Source organism: Monodelphis domestica, chromosome 2, assembly GCF_027887165.1.
Source record: "Monodelphis domestica isolate mMonDom1 chromosome 2, mMonDom1.pri, whole genome shotgun sequence".
Taxonomy (NCBI): Eukaryota; Metazoa; Chordata; class Mammalia; order Didelphimorphia; family Didelphidae; genus Monodelphis; species Monodelphis domestica.
This window is the reverse complement of record NC_077228.1, coordinates 199329561-199335679: the sequence shown is the minus strand read 5'-3', so window position 1 is coordinate 199335679 and position 6119 is coordinate 199329561.

Here is a 6119-nt window from a genome sequence, read left to right as displayed (position 1 = left end):
GTTGGCTTCAGATTCCATTTAATTACATAAGCATTTATTAGGAACTTATTAAGTTCCAAGCATTGTTAAAGAAAAATAAAACAGTTCTTTCCTTTTCTTTTTAAACTGGATCTGTAATTTCCTTTGTGCAGTGAAACTCTCCCTTGGTAACTTCCTTTTGCCAATGCAGATTGATAACTTCTCTATGATTTATAGTAGTTAAATTCCTTGCCCAGGATCATACAACCACTATGTGTCTGTCAGAGACAAGATTTGAATCTAGGTTTTCCTGCCTCAAAACCCATTTCTTTATTTTTTTAAATTTTTATTTAATTTAATTAGATTTAGAATATTTTTCCATGGTTACAAGACTCATGTTCTTTCCCTTCCCTCCCCCCACCCCCTTCCTATATCTGACATGTAATTCCACTGGGTTTAACATGTGTCATTGATCAAGACCTATTTCCATATTATTAATATTTGCACTAGGGTGATCTTTTAGAGTCTACTTTCCCAGTCATAGCCCCATTGACCCATGTGATCAAGCAGTTAAAACCCATCTCTTTATCCACTATGACATATTCCCTCTTTTTCATTTTCCTCAAGGGAAAGCAAAAATCTATAAAATTAGGAGCCATTGCCCTATAGACAAATGGTGGCTGGGAAAATGAATAGTTTTCAAAAGAAGAAAGGCAAGGGGCAGCTAGGTGGCTTAGTGTATAGAAAGCCAGGCCTAGAAATGGAAGTCTTAGGTTCAAATTTGGCCTCAGATACTTCCTTGGTGTGTGACTCTGGGCAAGTCACTTAGCCCCAATTGTCTAGCTCTTACTGCTCTTCTGCCCAAGAACTGATACTTAGTATTGATGAGACAGAAGGTAAGGATTTTTTTTTTAAGAAGAAAGGCAATTTAGAAACAATCATCTGAAAAGAATCTCTTAGAAAGTATTAATAAACAGAGGAATGCAAATTAAAATAATTTCATTGTCTCACTTCACCTGTCAAATTGTCAAAGATGGGAAAATCTAATGTTGGGATTGTGGGAAGAGAGGCATACAAACACTGCTACTGCTTGAGCTGTGAGGACAGTCCCAATCTTATTTTATGGGCAAGAAAACAGAGACTCAGAAAGGAAAAGTTATTTGCCCAGAATCAGTCAATAATTAAAGAATTAAGTGCAATTATATATAGCCTTTTCAGGGCAGCTCATCCACCTTTGATGTCCACTTTTCATCCAGCCCTCATTTGTGACTCCAAGAAGCTGTAGCATCTGCTAAAACAGATTCAAGCTAAACCAGGCTGAGGGTAACTGATAGACCTCAAATCCATTGTTGAATCAGAGAGGTGTCTACTCCAAGCATGTGAAGATTTCCCTAGCAAATTGGGTGGATGAGAATAATTTGTTCTGATAACCTTGAAGGTGGCTGAAGCAATCCCTGTGGGATGATGAGAGCTTGGTCAGACATGGAAGATGCCAAGGTCTTCTACTGAATTCTTCTCTATCACCAGTCATCCTTACTTTTGTGTGGACTTGAATGACTGGGGGAGACAGTGAAGCTAATGACTTTGTACAACTCTATCTCACTTAGAGCCAGTTCAGTCGAAAGGCAAAATATTATCCTGTTATGTTATTAGTCCCTTTTGAAAAAGAACAGCTGTTATGTATCTCAGCTATTATGAAGCTTAGATGCTTCATCATTTGGGATCAGAAGACCTAGGTTCAAACCCACCCCCCAGTTTCTTTTTAGCTGGGTGACCTTGAACAAATCTGGCCTCAATTGTCTTTTCTGTAAAATAAAGGGTTAGAACTAGGTGTTCTCTTAGGCCCCCTAAGCTCTGAATCCTCTGGTCCTGTGCCTTACTATATCCATGACACTGGAGGATACAAAGAAGTTTATGGATAGCAGATAGTTATTCTTACGGCATTGTGGATAGGCTGTTGTTTGAAGAATGTACAAGACCTGGATTCATCATCTTACTGCCAACATTTACTGGCTTTTTGGCTGTGGGCAAATCACTCAATTTCCTGATCCTCAGTTTCCTCATCTGTAAAATAGGGATTAAAAATATCTTTAGTATCCTTTCAGGGTTTTGTGAGGCTCAAATGAAATCATCTATCTAAAATCTTCACAAATATTTACTACATAAGAACTATGTTCTTGCTGAGTTGGTTTTCAGTTGTGGCCAATGCTTCATGATCCTATTTGGGGTTTTCTTGGCAGAGATACTAAAGAAGTTTGCCATTTCCTGCTCCAGCTCATTTGACAGATGAAGAAACGGAGGCAAACAGGGTTCAGTGACTTGTCCAAGGTCACATAGCTAATAAATGCCCATGGCTGGATTTGAACTCAGGTCTTCCTGACTCCAGGACCACTACTTTATTCACTTCACTATCTAGCTGCCCAGGATGTAGGTAACTGGAAACCACACCCAATGAAGACTGTTGGGAGAGCCTGGGGATATTTAGACTAGAGAAAAGAAGACCTAGGGGTGACCATGATCATTGTGTTTAACTATTTAAAGCATTTTCTAGTTTAAAAAAACCCCAAACCCTTACCTTCTGTTTTAGTAGTTCTAAATAACTGTCCTAACTGTCTCAGTAATTCTAAGACAGAAAGACAAGGGCTAGGCAAAGGGGGTTAAGTGACTTGCCCAAGGCCACATAGTCAGAAAGAACCTGAGGTCATATTTGAACCCAGGTTCCTCCCCACTCCAGGTCTGGCACATTATCCATTGAACCACCTAGCTGTCCCTAACATCCTTCCTTCTTTCCTCTTTTCCTTTCTCCCTCCCTCCCTCCCTTCCTTTCTCTTACAGACATCATATTTTTACATTACAGGTAAAAACAACTTTTTACATTGTTTTCTGCCATTTTGTGATTCAGATTCTCTCCTTTCCCTCCCCCCCACCCCGGCAATAAATAGTGTTATAGTTTATAGCAGTGTTTTCATGAAATACATATTTCCATTTCCCCCATGCCATGCCAGAAAACATATCTTACAAATACGAGAAAAAGACTTCTGAGTGGAATGAAGTAAAAGACAATATGCTTTGATTTGCAATCAGATTCTAACAGTTCCTTCTTTGACCTGGGACAACATTTTTTATCATGAGTCCCTTGGGGTTATCTTGGGACCTATTATTGCTGATAAGATTACTTCACAATTAATCATCTTACAATATTTCTCTCACTGTGTGCACTGTTCCCCTGGTTCTGTTCACTTCACTTTGCATCATTTCATATAAGTCTTTCCAAGTTTTTTCTAACTCATCTTGTTCATCATTTTTTATGGTGCAATAATATTGCTTCTCTACTAGCAGCAATGCAATGATCCAGGACAATTCTGAGGGACTTATAAGAAAGAACACTATCCACATCCAGAGGAAGAACTGTGGGAGTAGAAATACAGAAGGAAAAGATATGATCAATTTCGTGGTTCAATGGGGATATGATTAGGGATTTGATGTTAAAAGATCATTCTATTGCAAATATCAATAATATGGAAATAGGTTTTGAACAATGATACATGTACAACCCAGTGGAATTGCTTGCCAGCTCAGGGAGGGTGGTAGGGAAGAGGGGAGGAAAGAACATGAATTATGTAACCATGGGAAAATATTCTAAATTAATTTTTTTAAAAATTTAAAGGAAAAAATAAAAGCATATTATTTAAAAAAAATAATATTTCATTATAATCAGATACAGATACTACAACCATTCCCTGATTGGTGGATGTATCTACTTCCAGTTTCCAGATCTTTGCCACTATAAAGTGAGCTGCTAAAAATATTTTTTGCACAAGTAGGTCCTTTTCCCCTATTGCTGATCTCTTCGGGGCATAGACTTAGTAGTAGTATTGCTGTGTTAAAGGGTATACAGAGTTTTATGACCCTTTGGGCATAGTTACAGATAGATTTCCAGAATGGTTGTCTCAGGTGTCAGTTCCAACAACAGTATACCTAAAATACTTTCTATAATGGAATGTGAATTAAACTTGCTCTGCTCATCCAGAGAGAGAACAGAACTAAAAACCATTCAGTGGAAATTGCAGAGAAGCAGCTTTGAGTTTGGTATAAGGAAAGACTCACAAATAATTACAGTTTCCCAAAGGCGGAATTGATTCCTTGGGGTTATGATGAAAAGCGCTGTCACTAGAGGTTTTCAAAGGGAAGCTGAATGGCTACTTTCCCAGAGGCAACCTGGGCCTGGAGTCAGGAAGACCCAAATTAAAATCCAGCCTCAGACACTTACTAAATTAAAATTGTGTGTAAGTCTAGGCAAGTCACTTTACAATTTTCTGCCTCTGTTTCTCTTCTGTAAAATGAGGTGTAAATAATAGTACCAAACTCAAAGGTTGTCAGGAGGATCCAAATGCAAAAATATTTGTAAAGTGCCTGGCACATTCCAATTTAGTAATGAATACTTATTTCCTTCCTTGTCTAAAATGTTGTAGGAGGGTTCAGAGAAGTATTAGACTGGATGATCTGAGTCCCTTCCACTTTCACCAATCTTACAATCAGGGACTCTTTCTTCTCACCCTTTGTACCTTTACTGTATTTGAAGCTTCTCCAAAGGGGTAAAAATTCTTCCTGATTCTACTTTTCATTGGTACAGGAAAAATTGAGGCACGTAACTCTAGGCAGGGGCAACTAGATGGCACCATAGTGTATAGGGTACCAGGCCTGGAGTCAGGAAGGCTCATCTTCCCTAGTTCAAATCTGGCCTGAGACATTTACTGGCTATGTGACCCTAGGGGAGTCACTTAGTCACTTTTGCCTCAGTTTCCTCATCTGTCAAATGAATTGAAGAAGGAAATGCAAACCATTCCAATACCTCTGCCAAGAAAATGTCAAAAGAGGTCATGAAGAGTCAGACAGGACTGGAATCACTGAACAACTATAAAACTCTAAGGCAACTGATTGCCATGAGCACTAAGAAATTAGGGTCTCACCCATGATCAGTCAGTAGATGACTTGAACTCATATTTTCCTAACTCCAAAACTTATCCATTCTTCCTCAATGCTTCTCATTCTTTTTGATTTCCAGCCTGAATTCTCTAGCCCTGCTTTCCTCCTGAGGAATGCTATGAGGACAAATATTTCTGGAACACTGAGTATCTGGGACTGTCGTTCCATTTTAGTTACCTCTCTTTCCAGGCCTCAGGTTCTTGCTTCAAAGCCAACTGTGTGCCTAGACCTGGAGGGGATTGTATTGGGAATCTGGAAGGCCTCCAAATTCTCCATAGCCTCTGTCACTAGGAGGCGAACTTCCCAGACCATTCTAGGTAATTTGAGACAGCATAGCCTGGAAAGACCTAATGCAGAAGTTCTTTTTGTTTTGTTTTGGTTTTAAGGCCATACTTTCTTTTTCAGTGACAACTCCAAGAGAGAAGGTCTAGAGACAGATTTGGACTCAGATTCTCCTGACTAGGCCTGTTACTATCCACTGAATCACCTTAACTGCCCCTAATGCAGAGGTCCTTAACCTTTGTTGTGTGATGGACCCCTTTGGCAGTCCCATGAAGCACAGAAACCCCTTTTCAGAATAATGTTTTTTGCCTACAGTCATATTGAAGAAAATACTAAATTTCAGTTAGAGGTGAGTGAAAATAAATATGTAATTTTTTTTCTCATCCATTCCTCTGAAGTCAATGAATGCCAGGCTAAAAAAATGATGCATTTTAGAAATCCATTATACTGGGCCCTACCTAAGGGCACCAACACATAATTTCATCCATAAAGAGGATAACTAGAAGGGTGAGGGAAATTATGCCATAGGAGGAAATGTAGAGGGAATGAGAAACATTTCCTGTGAACAAGAGAAAAGAATAGCTGTCTTCAGATATGGGAAGTTTGTCCTGTGGAAATGGGATTAGACTTGTTCTATTTGATCTTAGAAAGCCAACCTGGGTCCAAACCTTGGAGGGTGCAGAGAAACAGATGTTGGCTCACCATGAGCAACAGATTCCTAATAAGGGAGAAGAAAACAAATCAAAAGAATAAAATGTACCCTAACTAGAGTGCTTGACTTGGAGTCAGAAGACCTAAGTTCAAACTTCATCTCTGACACTTAGTAGTTGTGTGATCCTGGCCAACTTTGAATGGTTCTGGGCCTTAGTTTCAGTAAAAAAAAAAAAAAAAGA